The sequence below is a fragment of the Poromitra crassiceps genome (assembly GCF_964638095.1).
Source record: "Poromitra crassiceps genome assembly, chromosome: 8".
In the NCBI taxonomy this organism is placed as follows: domain Eukaryota; kingdom Metazoa; phylum Chordata; class Actinopteri; order Beryciformes; family Melamphaidae; genus Poromitra; species Poromitra crassiceps.
The window spans coordinates 3,868,719-3,887,894 of record NC_139629.1 but is presented as its reverse complement, the minus strand read 5'-3'; the positions used below and the strand labels follow the sequence as shown (position 1 = coordinate 3,887,894).

At 44.9% G+C, this 19,176-nt stretch overlaps 1 pseudogene across 1 annotated transcript in view; it reads right to left on the bottom strand.

The window, feature by feature from the left end:
• LOC310781640 (formin-like protein 2 pseudogene) overlaps positions 1–12,431 on the bottom strand; it is a 63,595-nt pseudogene extending 51,164 nt beyond the window's left edge. The window contains exon 1 of the transcript XR_014554059.1: positions 11,921–12,431. The product of XR_014554059.1 is annotated as a formin-like protein 2 pseudogene (transcript). The remainder of the gene's footprint in view (positions 1–11,920) is intronic.
• Positions 12,432–19,176: the final 6,745 nt, after the last annotated feature.

Below are 19,176 nucleotides of genomic sequence, written 5' to 3'. Positions count from 1 at the left end.
GGCCAAGCTTCAAATAATTAGTTTGCACCGGAAAATCCGCGTTCCCAGGTCATATGACCATTTTTCCATGATTGATAACTGCAGGGTACTTTTCATGTAAATCTCCATGTAATTGGTTGCTGTGCTGTGCTGTGTGATGTGCTGGGGAAATAGCGGGGGGGGGCAAACACAATAGAAACTACAAATTTGATGTCTTGAGTCGAACTGAGAGGTGTAAGATCAGAAAAATAATTATTTTTGGGGAAAGTGGCTGGGAGTCGATTTTTTTTGTTTGTTTTTTTGCAAAATTAACATTGAAGTCAATGGGAAAACTATGCAATGGATGTTGAAGCCTTGTAACTCAACCAAATGTTCAATCAACCCCAAGGTTAGATATTAAGGTCAAATTTCAAGGTATTTGGTACAGGATGCCCGCTGAAAAAAATTAAATACATTAATTTTGTAAAAATTTCCTGGAGGTCTCAAAAAGGCGGTTTTAATGGGAGTCAATGGGCGTGCCGGTGGACCCCAGCAGACGTTTAAGGAGTATTTGAGTTTCTGGGTGCCAGGACGATGTTTTTCTATTTTTTTCAACGTGAATTACCATAATAAACCATAAAAACAACCTGTGCTTAATCTTACACTTTTCGCTCCAGGATTTTCCAAATTACACTTACGCGATTATTGCTTCGCACCAGCTGGGTGGACCAGCAGGGTACAAGGGTTAAGACGTCAGCTAAACATGAAGGTTTATTGATGTGATCAATCTTGGGGGTTGATTTCAAATTCACATCAGAAATAACGGCTGCGTGCGCGCAACCCTTCAGCAGCCTTTAAAAAAGCAGCTTAGATGTAATCTGGCCAGACTATTGAGAGGAGCAGCTATAACAGCAGATAAGCCTGTAGCCCCCATATGTGGTGGCAAACGTCTCTGCCTTCAAAGCTTGCTGACAGCAAAGTCATCTGCAGCCCTCAGATGAAGGAAGGCACAGGATCTATCTCCTAGATTTGGGTACAACTGAATAGGATGACAACTCTATGGTCAGCTGAGGCAGAGGAGCAGCCATGAGGTCTGAGCTACATTCTTGTTGCACACAGTCATCTTCCTGTGTTGCAGTCTAATGCATATAGACCCAGACCAACCCATACATGTCATGTGACTCACGCATGTCATGTGACTCACACAGATTGACTATTTTCCAACATTTCACATGTTGCTTTCAGGCAGAATGCACTTAGCCAGACACACATGCCACGCCTACATTCTCTCATGCTTTATAAATGATAGTGTCAGATTATTGATTAGGCAAGAAGTACAGAGTCAATTGATCTGGAAGGATAGTGATATTACCATCCATAAAATACCTTCACCTGGATCTATCAGCATTGTTGTGTTGTTGTTCATACTAGTAAACATTAAGAGGGTTGCCCTAGCACTAGACAGTCTTTCCTTAGTATTTAGGCCTAGTGGAGCCTTTTCCTTGTAGCAAGACTGGTGTCACGGATGCTATGGCAACCACAAGAGAGGTGCAAGCCTGCAGACATGCTTCCAACAGAAAGCATACTGCCATCTTCCCCTTAACACTATATGGAAACTCTAAAGCCACGGCACACTTAACTTAAGTAACATTCAAAACAAGGAACAGTAAAAGAGAAATGAGGCCTTGGACACAGAGAGCAAATTGCTCATTGAAAAACTTGTGAAGAGAGATTAAATGTGTGTTTAGGCCTGCATGGCCTCCAGTATCTATAGACAATGAACGCTTGAGTCTAAATGATGCCCGTCTTCATGGTCAAGGTCACATGTGAAGTAGCCTCTCTTATCATGGCAGAAGCCTTGCATGACAATGAGCCAGCCTGTGTCTAGATGGAGGATCAGCTTTGGCCCGAGGGCTTCTTCTTCTCAAGGCAGAGACTTCAACCGCTCCCAGCTTTCCATCGAGTTAAAAACAGACCATTCTGCCAGCAGCAAAAGCTTGACGTTTTCCACGAAGCACTTGATACACAGCCAGCTCACTGTATCTGACAAGCAAACGGCTAAATTGAGTTTAACAATCAGACTGGGAGCACGCAAAGTGCAAGATGCCGTACAAACTTAAAAGTTTGCAAGCTAGCAAACAAGCTAGCCTGGTGCCGCTAGCTGTTGATGATATCCTAGTAGGATTATTAGGACCTACTAGAAAACCTCAAAGCAAGGTGTGTTGAAATGAGACTGAATCTAACTTAAAAAGGAGAATAATATCAATCTCTACTGTTTTTCAGCAGCCATTTACTTCGGTTTGTTGTTTTGACAACACAAACGTTACGGCGTCAGACCTAGCTTGAAATTAACTCCTCTGCCAGCTAACAAACGTACCAGATTAGAAGACATAGATCATGTGACAATAACATTTGTAAAGCCACGTGTTTTTGAGGGATCATTTCCTGGCGGAGGCTTCCATTTCTCACTGTGGGTATCCTCCGTGTCAGGTGACTGACAGGAACCTGTGGGTATCCTCCGTGTCAGGTGACTGACAGGAACCTGTGGGTATCCTCCGTGTCAGGTGACTGACAGGAACCTGTGGGTATCCTCCGTGTCAGGTGACTGACAAGAACCTGAGGGTATCCTCCGTGTCAGGTGACTGACAGGAAGCAGGGTGGAACATAGCTAATGCACACATTGCTATGCAAGCACTCAACTCCAGCACCATGGAATAACCATTTGAATAAAAACTTTGCTTCTGGTTTGTCAGTGTAACACCGTAATCACCATCCGATTCTTATTGTGCAACATATGACCTGAAGTCACATGTGTCCTTGCTGCTTTTCACAGTACAGACCTGAAGTCACATGTGTCCTTGCTGCTTTTCACAGCACAGACCTGAAGTCACATGTGTCCTTGCTGCTTTTCACAGCACAGACCTGAAGTCACATGTGTCCTTGCTGCTTTTCACAGCACAGACCTGAAGTCACATGTGCCCTTGCTGCTTTTCACAGCACAGACCTGAAGCCACATGTGTCCTTGCTGCTTTTCACAGCACAGACCTGAAGCCACATGTGTCCTTGCTGCTTTTCACAGCACAGACCTGAAGTCACATGTGTCCTTGCTGCTTTTCACAGCACAGACCTGAAGCCACATGTGTCCTTGCTGCTTTTCACAGCACAGACCTGAAGCCACATGTGTCCTTGCTGCTTTTCACAGCACAGACCTGAAGTGACATGTGTCCTTGCTGCTTTTCACAGCACAGACCTGAAGTGACATGTGTCCTTGCTGCTTTTCACAGCACAGACCTGAAGTGACATGTGTCCTTGCTGCTTTTCACAGCACAGACCTGAAGTGACATGTGTCCTTGCTGCTTTTCACAGCACAGACCTGAAGTCACATGTGTCCTGACCTGAAGTCACATGTGTCCTTGCTGGAAATGACAGGTCTACAGAAAGGTCACAGCGCTTTAATGTGGTCACATACAGCACAAGCCTGTCATCTAAACCAGTGGTTCTCAAATGGGGGTCCGGGGACCCCCAGTGGTAGGGGTGGGAATCGCTGAGTAGCTCACGATACGATATCGTCACGATACTTGGCCCTCGATAACGATATTATCACGATACAGCGATACTGCGATAATCGATATATTGGAAGACGATACATCACGATACCTGTGTAACTGAAGAGAAAAAATACCCCTAAAAGGCAAGAAGCAGGTATTATGTATTTATTAGCAGAATTGACATGAACTCTCTCAGAGTTCACTAACTCACTCATACCATTTTCGATACCACGGAGGAAAAGTTACACATTAAGTCTTTTTATTATTATTATTAAAACAAGAAAACCTATATAACCTACCTACCTATATAATTTCTAAAAGTAGATATTAATGATCAAACATTTCCATTCATGTAGCCTACAGTATTTATGTTTTTGTTTCAACTACAAACATAAATAAACGTCAACTTGAAACTATGTTTGAACTACCACACACAGCATAATATTTTAGCCTGTTTATTAATTATTATTTTTATTTTTTTTATTTTTTTTTATTTTTATTTTTTAAATAAACATATCGATACTTGGTGCCAGTGTATCGATAACGTATCGCAAGTGGAAATATCGCGATACCGTGAGTATCGATATTTTGTCCCACCCCTACCCAGTGGTCCGTGGCACTTTGCCAGGGAGTCCGCGAAAAGTTTTCAGGAAAAAAAAAAAAAAAAAAAATTTTTTTGCAAAAGCTTCATAGTTGAATGAAAATATGTTATGCTTTAAATCTAAAATGGTTCATGGATTACATTCTAACCTAACAAACCTATCAATTTAAAAGTCAAGCACGTTACCGTGGAAACAATTAAGCTTAGCCCAAAATCACAAATCAGAATGAGGGGGTCCCTGGTATATCTTCTATCTTGTAATGTAAGGGGTCCTTGGCTGAAAAACATTTGAGAACCTCTGATCTAAACGGCTGCCTACAGTGATCCAGGGCTACTGTAAGCTGCTGATCAAACCTATTCAGGGTGGCAGCTTAGCCCGTATGTAAACAGCACTGATGCTCTGCCTTCACCTCTGATCAAACCTATTCAGGGTGGCAGCTTAGCCCTTATGTATGTAAACAGCACTGATGCTCTGCCTTCACCTCTGATCAAACCTCTTCAGGGTGGCAGCTTAGCCCGTATGTAAACAGCACTGATGCTCTGCCATCACCTCTGATCAAACCTATTCAGGGTGGCAGCTTAGCCCTTATGTAAACAGCACTGATGCTCTGCCTTCACCTCTGATCAAACCTCTTCAGGGTGGCAGCTTAGCCCGTATGTAAACAGCACTGATGCTCTGCCTTCACCTCTGATCAAACCTCTTCAGGGTGGCAGCTTAGCCCTTATGTATGTAAACAGCACTGATGCTCTGCCTTCACCTCTGATCAAACCTCTTCAGGGTGGCAGCTTAGCCCTTATGTATGTAAACAGCACTGATGCTCTGCCATCACCTCTGATCAAACCTCTTCAGGGTGGCAGCTTAGCCCTTATGTAAACAGCACTGATGCTCTGCCATCACCTCTGATCAAACCTCTTCAGGGTGGCAGCTTAACCCTTATGTAAACAGCACTGATGCTCTGCCATCACCTCTGATCAAACCTCTTCAGGGTGGCAGCTTAGCCCTTATGTAAACAGCACTGATGCTCTGCATTCACCTCTGATCAAACCTCTTCAGGGTGGCAGTTTAGCCCTTATGTAAACAGCACTGATGCTCTGCATTCACCTCTGATCAAACCTCTTCAGGGTGGCAGCTTAACCCTTATGTAAACAGCACTGATGCTCTGCCATCACCTCTGATCAAAGCTATTCAGGGTGGCAGCTTAACCCTTATGTATGTAAACAGCACTGATGCTCTGCCTTCACCTCTGATCAAAGCTATTCAGGGTGGCAGCTTAGCCCGTATGTAAACAGCACTGATGCTTTGCCATCACCTCTGATCAAACCTATTCAGGGTGGCAGCTTAGCCCTTATGTAAACAGCACTGATGCTCTGCCATCACCTCTGATCAAACCTATTCAGGGTGGCAGCTTATCCCTTATGTAAACAGCACTGATGCTCTGCCTTCACCTCTGATCAAACCTATTCAGGGTGGCAGCTTAGCCCTTATGTAAACAGCACTGATGCTCTGCCATCACCTCTGATCAAACCTATTCAGGGTGGCAGCTTAGCCCTTATGTAAACAGCACTGATGCTCTGCCTTCACCTCTGATCGAACCTCTTCAGGGTGGCAGCTTAGCCCTTATGTAAACAGCACTGATGCTCTGCCTTCATCTCTGATCAAACCTCTTCAGGGTGGCAGCTTAGCCCGTATGTAAACAGCACTGATGCTCTGCCTTCACCTCTGTTCGAACCTCTTCAGGGTGGCAGCTTAGCCCTTATGTAAACAGCACTGATGCTCTGCCTTCACCTCTGATCGAACCTCTTCAGGGTGGCAGCTTAGCCCTTATGTAAACAGCACTGATGCTCTGCCTTCACCTCTGATCAAACCTATTCAGGGTGGCAGCTTAGCCCTTATGTAAACAGCACTGATGCTCTGCCATCACCTCTGATCAAACCTATTCAGGGTGGCAGCTTAGCCCTTATGTAAACAGCACTGATGCTCTGCCTTCACCTCTGATCAAACCTATTCAGGGTGGCAGCTTAGCCCTTATGTAAACAGCACTGATGCTCTGCCATCACCTCTGATCAAACCTATTCAGGGTGGCAGCTTAGCCCTTATGTAAACAGCACTGATGCTCTGCCTTCACCTCTGATCGAACCTCTTCAGGGTGGCAGCTTAGCCCTTATGTAAACAGCACTGATGCTCTGCCTTCATCTCTGATCAAACCTCTTCAGGGTGGCAGCTTAGCCCGTATGTAAACAGCACTGATGCTCTGCCTTCACCTCTGATCGAACCTCTTCAGGGTGGCAGCTTAGCCCTTATGTAAACAGCACTGATGCTCTGCCTTCACCTCTGATCGAACCTCTTCAGGGTGGAAGCTTAGCCCTTATGTAAACAGCACTGATGCTCTGCCTTCACCTCTGATCAAACCTATTCAGGGTGGCAGCTTAGCCCTTATGTAAACAGCACTGATGCTCTGCCATCACCTCTGATCAAACCTATTCAGGGTGGCAGCTTAGCCCTTATGTAAACAGCACTGATGCTCTGCCTTCACCTCTGATCAAACCTATTCAGGGTGGCAGCTTAGCCCTTATGTAAACAGCACTGATGCTCTGCCTTCATCTCTGATCAAACCTATTCAGGGTGGCAGCTTAGCCCTTATGTAAACAGCACTGATGCTCTGCCTTCACCTCTGATCAAACCTATTCAGGGTGGCAGCTTAGCCCTTATGTAAACAGCACTGATGCTCTGCCATCACCTCTGATCAAACCTATTCAGGGTGGCAGCTTAGCCCTTATGTAAACAGCACTGATGCTCTGCCTTCACCTCTGATCAAACCTATTCAGGGTGGCAGCTTAGCCCTTATGTAAACAGCACTGATGCTCTGCCTTCATCTCTGATCAAACCTATTCAGGGTGGCAGCTTAGCCCGTATGTAAACAGCACTGATGCTCTGCCTTCAACATGTGGAAGGAAAACTACACTGCAAACAGACCAGGCAAAATCCACAGAATCATCTGCTAAAAAGAGTCAAACACAAAAGCCACATGACATGAATTAAGGAACAAATCCGTGTCAATGATTTCATTCAAACTTTATGGGAGAGAATGTGAGGCCTTTTACACCTGGCATTAACATACGTTTTCTGCCATCATATTGCAATCAGATTGTGCCTGACCACTTGAAAGTACAGGAGTAAAAACGCCCCCAAGACACTTTGAAGACGGATTGAGATCTGATCGGCCAAACCACCTCCGGAGGTGGTCAGGGACGCATTGTGTACACATTGAACACAAGTGTAAATGTAATGTGTCCTCTCAATCTGGATACAGCAACTGTATGCGGATTGAGAGGACACCCATTTTGGGTGATGAGATTGCAATCAGATTGCAATCTGATCACCCAAAACGCATGTTAACACCAGGTGTAAATGGAATCAGGCTAATGTGGTCAAGCACAATCTGATTGCAATGTGATGGCAGAAAAGGCATGTTAATGCCAGGTGTAAATGAGCTCTGTGGCACAATACAGCTTCTCATCATCACACAATGTGAGGAACGATGTGGAAGAGTACGTGAAAAGAAACACTGATTGTTGATCAGCGGCCAAGTACACTTACAATTCAGTTACTAGTTATTCAAGTACACTTACAATTCAGTTACTAGTAACACTTACAATTCAGTTACTAGTTATTCAAGTACACTTACAATTCAGTTACTAGTAACACTTACAATTCAGTTACTAGTTATTCAAGTACACTTACAATTCAGTTACTAGTTATTCAAGTACACTTACAATTCAGTTACTAGTAACACTTACAATTCAGTTACTAGTTATTCAAGTACACTTACAATTCAGTTACTAGTAACACTTACAATTCAGTTACTAGTTATTCAAGTACACTTACAATTCACCTACTAGTTATTCAAGTACACTTACAATTCACCTACTAGTTATTCAAGTACACTTACAATTCAGTTACTAGTTATTCAAGTACACTTACAATTCACCTACTAGTTATTCAAGTACACTTACAATTCACCTACTAGTTATTCAAGTACACTTACAATTCAGTTACTAGTTATTCAAGTACACTTACAATTCTTTTCCACAACTTTATCTTTGGTTATCACTGCTCCTCAAACTTTTTCACATCAGTCAAGGACCCCTAAACTGACACAAAGTAAACCATGGAGCCCCATCTGATCAGATTTGAGCTTTTGTCTGCTTTTGAGCCTGGTGTTGGGGTCTGTCATGGGGGCTGATTGGGTGCACCTGGGCCCAGTGCACTGAGGACTAGGTTGAGTGTAGTACAGTACAGTAGTAAGGATTGTGGTTGTTTTGATGGATCAAAACAACCACAATCCAAGTCAGAAACACAACACTGTGAGCCTGTTAGAATTCAAACCCCTTACTACCAACACTTAACTAGGCTGTAATCTTAATGTACTGTACTGTACTGTACTGTACTGTCAACCTGGTCCTATAGTGACATCATCCAGCAGTTGGCGATAGTTGGCAAAAAGGTGAAATGTTGTTCATCTTTCTAGCAAATCTAGGTAAATGTCAGACTTGAAAGCAGTGTCCTGCCTTGTTTGAGGTGAAATGCAAATTAACTAGTCATATGATCAAATGTTTCATATCCTCTTTAAGAAGACCTTCAGACCATTCAGTCTCTCTCCCTCCTTGTTCTGTTCATTTGTTTAACATAGTTTGTGCTGTCTAGTGATTTCCCCTGAGATTTAGTTAAGAACTGATTGCTTTGGTTTGGTGTATGACTCCCCTCATTTGTTACTTCATTGAGCCGGGTTGTAACATATGAGGGGAGCGACAGACCAACGTAAAAAGTTAAAAAACAATAGTTTATCAACTGAAACTAAGGGAAAATAACTAGACAACACACAAAACTATAGTAAAACAAAAGGTGCATCCGTCAGGAGGGAAAGAGACTGAATGGTCTGACGGTCTTAAAAGGAACACTCCGCCGATTTTCAACCAGCTTTGCATCATTATTTGGGTTAAGTTGTGGACCAGTGATGTCATTCATACACAAATTACATCACTGGTCCACAACTTAACTAAAATCAACGCTCAATAACTGTCAAACTAAATGAACGCCTGCAAAACTGTGGTCAACATATACTTATGATTTTGTAATGATAAGAAGCTGGTTGAAAATTGCCGGAGTGTTCCGGGCTTAGCTGCACTAATCAGCCTAACGACCCCAACACCAGGCTCCTGCAAGACAGAGCCAGGAGAGTGGGAGGGTCATCACACTTTTAGATGTTTTATTACACAAAGAGTATGAAACCCATGACCAAAATAAGCATCTATCATTCTGTCATTGTTTTATTTATGGTTGGACTTCTAGTGAAAATAAATGACCCTTCTAGCTGGGGACCCCCTGGAACCCCCTTTAAGGACCCCTGGGGGTCCCCAGACCCCACTTTCAGAATCACTGCTATAGATTAGCGTGTGGTCTGACGAGGTGTCTTCCCGATCATTAGCTATTCCAACTGAACTCTGAGGTCATCAGACTCCCAGAGACTGAACTCTGAGGGCATCAGACTCTCAGAGACTGAACTCTGAGGGCATCAGACTCTCAGAGACTGAACTCTGAGGGCATCAGACTCCCAGAGACTGAACTCTGAGGTCATCAGACTCTCAGAGACTGAACTCTGAGGGCATCAGACTCTCAGAGACTGAACTCTGAGGTCATCGGTCATCAGACTCTCAGAGACTGAACTCTGAGGTCATCAGACTCTCAGAGCCACACGGTGCCACTCACTGAGGCAATCACTGGAGCCGCTCGCTCGCCATCAAGCATAGCTGCTGACAGCCATCAGGGTTTAAACGGCACTAAACAACACTAAGTGCTGTGATTATAGCACTGAATTCTCCTCATCACACTGGCAGCAGGGAGGGAATGGGGGAGTTTCCTGACATGCTATAGCGGTAGTCATTCTGACAGATAGCCCACTAACTCATCTCCTCTCCTCTCCTCATCCCTAGAGCTGGACAGGTGGAGCGTTTTCTTGTTTTTGTTTTTGCAAGCAGCATGGTGAGGATCAGTTCTGTAAACAAACCAGTTCTCATTCGGACCCCTTCAATGTACTGCTGAGAGCGTCAGAGGTGTCAGAGGTGTCAGAGGGAAGGGAACCCTTTGGACCAAGAGAGTGTAGGACGCAGGTGATGCTGCGAGCAGACGTGATGAAGAAGAAGAAGGCTCCGATCTCTTCATAGTGTGACGTCAAACCTGACTAACTCAAGAGTCTGCTGCCACCACAGGATTCATCAGCTTCTGACATCTGACAGGAGGACCCTGCTAGAACACTGTGACGACACTTATGCGTCCACTGTCCACTGACTCCCACAAAAAACTTGATCCAATTCTTCTAATTGGCTTACAGGCTAAGAGATGTGTGGCCCTGACTGCACCTCTTAAGAAAACAAAGCTCGGTCTGTGCCAGAGAAAAAGGGTCAAGACGCAAAGTCCGAAAACTAAACCCTTTCCTCCAAGACGGCGCAGCTAAAAAAACCTGCTCAGGTTTTGCCAAAGTCCAAATCCCTCTGCTGAGTGCTGAGGCGCTTGTGTTTACGAGAGCACTAGGCCAGGCAACAATGCTGTTTGACCCATATTTTTTTCCAGCTCATAAGTTTCACCATTACTCCCCTACTACACTGTTGTACTACACTGTTATGCCATTTAGATCTTTATTCAGTGACTGGAGGGCATTGCCTCTGGTCAGCAAGAACATGTCATGTGTTATTCCCAGTGAAGGCCTTCTATGCAATGAAGTGACTACAAATGTATAGATAAAATAAGATACACGACGAACAACATCCCAGCCACCAAAATGATTAAAAATCTCAGTAGGCCTAACTGGTTTGCAATGCAGACTTGATCAATATATGTGTCTCTGATTGACAAGAGCACAGTCTTAAAGTTTAGATTTTGCATTACAATGATATGAGTCTGCGTCTACATATATATTAACCTGAGCTGTTGGCAGTTCAGCATGTGAGTGATGTCATCAAACCATCTGACATGCTCAGCATTCATGTCCAGGTAACATGTTGACACATGAGGATGTGGCTGCTGATCTGATCAAAGCTTCAGTAGTGAGACAGAGCATGAAGTCATAAAGTTGGATAGGAGGACCGCCATTAAACCAGTACCTTGGTGTTTTTGACGGCAGGCAGGTGTCTCTTTGAGAGGATTCACGTGGCCACACTTGGAAATGTACAGAAGCATAATTGTAGCTTGACCTATGTGTTTATCTAAATTAACAGCGGGGCAGCTGTACAAATATGTTGTAAGGTGAAATCCCCGGTTAGATCTTTTATTATTAGGGCCTCCTAGAGGGAGTGTCAGACGTGATATTTCATGTGACACACAGCAACGACTTGAAAAGTTGGCTTAGACATTTATTGCAGCAGTTCAAAGAGCAACTTGTTGAGTCTATAAACGACTGGTTTCAGGGGCTGTTCAGTTCCATTTGCGCACGGTCCTCCTACAACTTAATCACTAGTAGGAGCAACAGAGAAAAAGTCATGCCGCCTAGCCTAGCCATGCGTAGGTGTGTGATGGCATATATCAATCAACAGCACACGCAACGAGGCAGTAGCTTTTACACAAGAAGAAAGCAACTTCAAACAACAAAGGAGCAGCCAGGCGTGTTGGACAAGAAGACCAACAAGAAGGTCCAACCTACACAGCTGTCTGTCCCATCGCAGGACACTGAAGCATGGTGGGAACAAAGAGTAGAGAGAGAGAGAGGGGGGGGATAGGCTACTTAAATGACCCAGGAGTTGTGTTTGTTATGGGGCTTACCAAAACCACCGCGAATCTCTCCTCCAGCTCCCCCGCCTCGGGCATGGGCAGTTTGAGAGGCATGTTGTGGCCCCTGAAGTCCGTGTGCTGGTCCATACTCCCTGCGTTCCCCATGATGTCTTCACCACGCCTGCTGGCTCCTGCTGTCCTGCGCTGCTTTCAGTTCCACCAGCGAGTACAACTTTTGCAGCCTCGCCTTGAGAAGAAATCTGTGCAAGGCGAAAGCTAAATATCCGCACGCCCTCCTTCGTCTTTGCTTGATGAAGTCGTCCTCACGGCTTCTTCTGTTTATCCCTTTTTGGTCTCTTTCTTCAGCATAAAGCAGCATAATAATGCGTCGGGTCCGAGCAGAGCTCCTGGCGAGGAGGCATGTTGTTCACAGAGTGCGCGAGCGACTTGGAAACTTGATGACTCGATCTACGGACCAAATCAATATCCTTTCTGTTATCCGTATCTTGCACAATTCCGGCTCCACTCCCAGTGGGTAGTAATAATGACGACGTGCATGATTCAGCCGTTGCAATCCCCGCCTGTGAGTAAGAAGCGAAGCTGCTAACTAATCCCTGCTGACCAGCTAGTTAAGAGGGGCTCCGCACACACCGCAGCTACACAATCACATCCCTCCTCCCCTCCCGACAATGAGCCCTTTCAGAGACAAGCCTCTCTCTACTTCTTGGGGCGTAGCTCCAATAAAAAGCCGTAGCTAGGAGATGATCTTTTTCTGTGTTGCATTGTGGTACTTTGAGTCCATTGTAAAAAAGGGGAAAAGCACGGGTTTCGTGCAAGTGGGCGTGGCCCTCCCCCTCCCTCCAGGGGCCCTTAAAGGGGGTTTCAAGGCCGGGGTCCCCCCCAGCCAAAAGAGGGGTAGTTAAAGGGACTCTATACTAGGAATTCACATGTTCATTATGTATGATCAAAGATGTTTAAGGAAGACATTGTTGACATTACATTTCGTTAAAGTTACTGTATTTTTTAATAAGATAGATAGATAGATAGATAGATAGATAGATAGATAGATAGATAGATAGATAGATAGATAGATAGATAGATTGATAGATAGATTGATAGATTGATAGATAGATAGATAGATAGATAGATAGATAGATAGATAGATAGATAGATAGATAGAGTACTTTATTCATCCCCGTAGGGAAATTCTGGCGTTACAGCAGCAGTAGCATCAATGACATTAACAACTATTAAACAATAAAAAGTTACACAAATTCCCGTAGGTAGGTGCAGAGCAAAAACAGCTGTATCAACATATTGCTAGAAAGAAGCAAGAAAACAATACAATATGTAAATATGCAAACTACAATATGTACAGCTATAATTCCACCGCCGTTACATCTTTCGTTTCCCGGAAACTGTTAGTATATTAAATAATACTATTATTTATATGACTAAAGCTGTACACTGTTTGATTATTCATATTATAATTACACTGACTATGCCGTACCCTGTATGACGTATTGTATAACATGGTAATATAGCTATGACTATGCATTGTGAGTGTGCAAAGTGCAACGTGGGCATGAGTGTGCACTGTGCATGTGCAGTATGGATTCAACATTCAGGAGGGTCATTATAGGAGGGTGGGAGGGGAGGGAGGGGAGGGGGGGAGAGAGGGAGGGGTAGGGAGAGGAGGGCCCTCCTCTCTCGGCGTGTCCAGGAGTTACTGTAAATTGTTATTGCGGTGGGCACCAAAGACCTCCTGTAACGGTCCTTGCTGCAGGGGAGCTGACGGAGCCTCTGACTGAAACCGCTCCGTTGTCCAGCCAGCAGGTCGTGTAGGGGGTGTGTCTTGTCATCCATGTTTTTTAAGTATTTTTTGTAGCATCCTTCCCTCCACAACCACCTCCAGGGGCTCCAGAGTGGTCCCCAGCAGAGAGCCTGCTCTCCTAAAAAGTTTGTTCAGTTTGTTAGAGTCGCCGGTTCTGATGCAGTTGCCCCAGCAGGTGGCTGCGAAGAGAATTGCACTTGCTACCACAGACTGGTAAAAGATATGCAACATCTTGCTGCATACGTTGAAGGATCTGAGCCTCCTCAAGTCCATTTGCTTCGCAGTTGGATGATGAAGTTGGAAGGTCAAAGAAGATTTTTCTACTTGAGCTTCCAAGTTATTAGTGCTGATACCCATTGGAGCATGCAGAGTGTGTGTGTGTGTGTGTGTGTGTGTGTGTGTGTGTGTGTGTGTGTGTGTGTGTGTGTGTGTGTGTGTGTGTGTGTGTGCGTGCGTGTGTGTGTGTGTGTGTGTGTGTGTGTGTGTGTGTGTGTGTGCGTGTGTGTGTTATCACAAATTAGTGCATGTGCGCCTGGTGTGTGTGTGTGTGTGTGTGTGTGTGTGTGTGTGTGTGTGTGTGTGTGTGTGTGTGTGTGTGTGTGTGCGTGTGTGTGTTATCACAAATTAGTGCATGTGCGCCTGGTGTGTGTGTGTGTGTGTGTGTGTGTGTGTGTGTGTGTGTGTGTGTGTGTGTGTGTGTGTGTGTGTTGTTTGTTTGTCACCTGCTGGCCGCTGTGGGTAGTGCTATGACTAATTGGCATGTCCTAATTATAATAGCCACCCCTGTCACTGTCTGCTCAGGGCCTCTGCTGGTACCCGTGGCAAATGTGAATGCTGTCAGGCCATCGGTAGTCTCAACGCCAGACCCATGAGAGTTCTTACGCTGAAACACTACGTTACTGCATGCTGCAGAGCTCTCTCTGGGTCTGGGACACTTTCCCTCAGAGGGCTGGTTATGGGAGGGAACCGTTCATTTGGCCAGTCAGTGATGGATTCAGTCCTCTCCAATCAGTAATGACTTTGTGATCAGACAACACGGGAGGCGCAGCCCATTTTTCTAACCGCTCTCTCATCGGTGCTACGACCTGTCACTCGTTCAATTTCAACCCGCCTTCAAAACCAGCAGTGGCTGTGAACTGGCACAGACTCACATAGTATGCGGAGCGCGGAACTCCTTATTTATCTTCTACTGCCCCTTTATGCAGCCCTTCAGTTCAGCGTCTGTCTGGAACGCTCTGTTAGCTCCTGTCTCTTTAGCTGACAGCACAAACTACTGCAAAAAAAGGAGTCGAACAGTACGAGGAATCAGCGTGACGTCACGACGACGACAACACCTGCCTTCCGGGTGTCTCTGCGGGGTGTTACGCGCAAATCCACCCCCATGCGTAACCCCCCTATGTAAATACATGCTGGCTAGCTGTTAGCTGTGGGCTAATGTTAGTTGTGTGGCAATAAAACGCCACTGAACGACCAGTTTGAAATAACGGTCATGTCCAAGTCATGCTCTTTCCATAAGCCCACCAGCTTTGAAGTCTGTTGGCTAGTTGTTGAACAATATTGTGGCTCTAAAATATAATTTGCGGTGACTGTCATGGCCGCGACTTCCGTTCTGCTGCGCGTACTCGAGTATTATGCGCGTAACCCGTTTCCACTCAGTGACACCGTTTGTTTACCAAAATGCTGATCAGCTGATCCCTCGTATAGTGTCAAACAAACGTTGATATTTCAAAAACTATACATTGCATGATCGGTTATATTTGACATTGTGCTTGTGAGTGAGAGCAGAAGTAGCTGAAGGGTTTGATGTATAATATATGTATGCAGTGTTAAAGTTGTGTGAACTGTCTCAGTTTTAAAATGTGTGAATTTAGTAAAAAAGTACAGCCTAGTCTAGCCTGGCTCCAGTCCAGACCTTTGAAGTCCCGCCCACTCCACAGTTGTGGGTTGATAAAGTCTGAATATCAGGCTAGCCTAGTCTGGTAGAGTGAATTGTGACATCACACACTCAAGGCTGGCTCCATAGGATCCCATTGGTTGGGTATGGTTTTGACCAGTGCAGGGGCTGGAGCAATAACCATATAAGGTCATCAGGATCTATCTGGATATGTGTTTTGGTTCAACCCTTGTAACCTCCAGAGAAGTCAACATCCCATCATTTTTGCTAATGGGGATTCACATACGTTCAGCTCATTATTTGAAACTTTGGCCATGTTTAATATGCACATCCAATATTGTAACAGTATGAAAAAGCATCATAGGTCACTAATGTACCACTAGGAGAGAATTAGTCTAGGGAAAATAAGGTTTGACCTTAAACTAATTGCAACAGAATTTATTTTCACATTTTTATGTTTATATTGATACCCGAAACACTGTAGTAAAAATCCCAGAAAATCCCATTAGTGGAAGTATGTTAAAATGACGTTTTTTTTAAATGGCTGCCATTATTAAAATTGTGGCCATATCTTGACTCCAACTAAACCTAGAATTACAAATTTGGTGTCTATTTCCATATTTTTGGGGGCAATTTTTGGGGGCAAGGAATCCACAGAAATGGTTGTTGAGTCTCTAAGTAGAACAGATTTTTTTTCCTCATGTAGTATGAAGTAGTCGTAATACAACATGGCATTTTTCGCAATGTTAGCTACAACTTCGTATTTGCATACACATTTTGAGTGATACCCTTGAGCATATTGAAGTGCTTGCCATTGGAAAAAAAAATTGTTTCATATTTCCAATTATCAGTCATGTCATAAGAGGTTGTGATGTCATCAGTGATGTCATGAAAGCAGTTGTGACATCATCAGTGATGTTACTTGAGCAATTGTGATGTCATCAGTGATGTCATAAATCCTTCCTGGCTGAGGCTATATGTGTACCAGTGTGGTACAGTGACACATCTGAAGGAATGGCTGTTCAAGCAGAGCATGATGACACACAGCTCTATGATGCCCTCAGGGCAGGAGACCTGGACACACTGAGGAGCCTGCTGCAGGAAGACCACTTCAGAAGGCAGATCAATGAGAAGCGTATTTACGGGTGTTGGTCGACCCCTCTGGTGCTCGCAGCCTGGCTGGGTCATGCTGCCTGTGTGCACTACCTGATCACACAGGGAGCACAGGTAGACCTAGCTGGTGAGAATAACTGGACGCCTCTCCACGGTGCCGTGTGCCACGGTCACCTGGACTGTGTCCGGATCCTCCTGGAAGCCGGGGCCAACCCTAACAGAAACATACACGGCTCACGCACCCTGACCCCTCTCCACATCAGTGCTACACACAAACACCTGGACTGCTTCCACCTGCTGCTCCAGGCTGCTGGCGTTCTGACCCGTGATGTGGCTTCTCACCTGCTGGAGTGGGTGCTGCGTAACAGGTGCAAGACGGCCTTCGTCCAGCTGCTGCTGGACCACGGCACTGACCCGGCCCTGGTGACCACAGAGCAGGCACAGCTGGAGGAGAGGGCGGATCCTGAGGCTCTCAGGGTCTTTCTGGAGGCCAAGAGTCCTCGCAGTCTGGCCCACGTGTGTCGGATCCAGATCCGCCAAGCACTGGGGACACATCGCCTGAACCAAGTCCACTCCCTACCACTAACACAAGTGATGAAGGACTTTGTGCTCCACCAAAACTGACTTGAAGGACTGTCAGTTTATTTATTTTCATTTATAGATTTAGTTCTTCAGTGACTGTTTCAAACAACTCCAGGAGCAGATATTATATACCAGCTATACCTAATGATGTGATGTCACTTGAGCAATGACAACTTCAGTGATGTCATCAGTGATGTCATCAATGATGTCATCAGTGATTATGTCATCAATGATGTCATCCTTCCTGGCTGAGCAGACTGGGTGGGTGATGGCATAGTTGTTGCTGCCATGTCATCGGTAATGTCATACATGCCAAAGTATAAATAAACAATTTTTCTGTCTATCTCTGTCTGCCTCCACTGTCCCTACTCTCTCCGCTTCTATGTTCAACTTAACCTGCTGCCTTCTGCCCCAGCCCTGTCATGAAGGGCAGTGTTCTAATCTAAGCAGACTGGATTGCATGCAGCAGATCATAGAAAGCTCATCCATAAGAGACTTGAGACTTGACTTGGACTTGTGACTAAAGACTTGAGACGCGACTTGGACTATAGCTAAAAGACTTGAGACTTGCCCGGACACGACCCCTTGCTGCGCAGCAGCTATAATTTATGTTTTGTTTTGTTATGTTAACCTGCAACGGACCCTTTTCCCTAGCCCCGCCCCCTCCATTGAGCCGACCCGGATCAGATCAGAAAATGTAATAGGTTCTTCCTTGGCCCATGCCATCCTTCCACCAAGTAATCGGCCCAGTAGTTTGGCCGTAATTCTCCTGCTAACAGACAAACGCTCAGACAAACGGCACCGAAAACATCACCTCCTTTGTGGAGACAACGCCAATTTTGAGAATGTTCCACTACTGGGATTTTCTGGGATTAATAACTCAAATTAATAACTCATTAACTCAAATCAACTCTCAATAACTGTCAAACTAGATGAATGATGAATAGTTTGACAGTTATTGAGAGTTGATTTGAGTTAATGAGTTATTAATTTGAGTTAGTGTGGACCAGTGATGTCACTGGTCCACACTTTAACACTCAATAACTGTCAAATTAAATGACAGACTTCAAAACCGTTTACAGTTTTCTGATATACTACTGATGTTCTAATGATACAAAGCTGGTTGAAAATGGGCGGAGTGTTCCTTTAAGGTTGGGTCATTTTTTCTCACAGATTCCCTAGACTAAATGTGCAGAACTGTTCTGATCCGAGGCTTCACTCTCTCAACCTCCTAGTCTTATCTTGCACCTAACGTTACAGTGCAGCATCTCTCCTCGGATTGACTGAGGCAACAAATGGGCGTCTATAGTAAAAAATAATCATAATTGGAGAATCCTTGGGTTAAAGCAATCAGTCAAAAGTGACCCAAAATCCTTGAACACGCAAACGTGTCTCGAGTAGCTTTTCTCCGCATTTTAAAACTCAAGAAACACTGAATAACCACATAACTCGATTACTGACGGGCATCGTCGTTGTCCAGCCCCCCCACCCCCCCAACACACACACACAGACACACACACACACACACACACACACACACACACACACACACACACACACACACACACACACACATCTTCAACATGTGTTGGGATGAAATCTGATCTCCTGACAGGGTGTAGTCCCCATTACACACCAGAGGATGACCTCAGCAAGCAGGGCTCTGGAGAGGATCCAGAAGTTCTCCAGATGCACAGTGGTTTTATTGAGTCCAGGCTTATTCAACAGGGGCGTGTGTCATATCAGAGGTTGGCTGGCTGGACACATTGAGGACGCAAGACACAGCTGACTGACCTCATATCATTATGATCATTATTACATCCTCCAACTTGTGTTGACGTGGCCTGTGTGAAGCCTCCCTCCCCCACTGTTTTGTCCACTGTG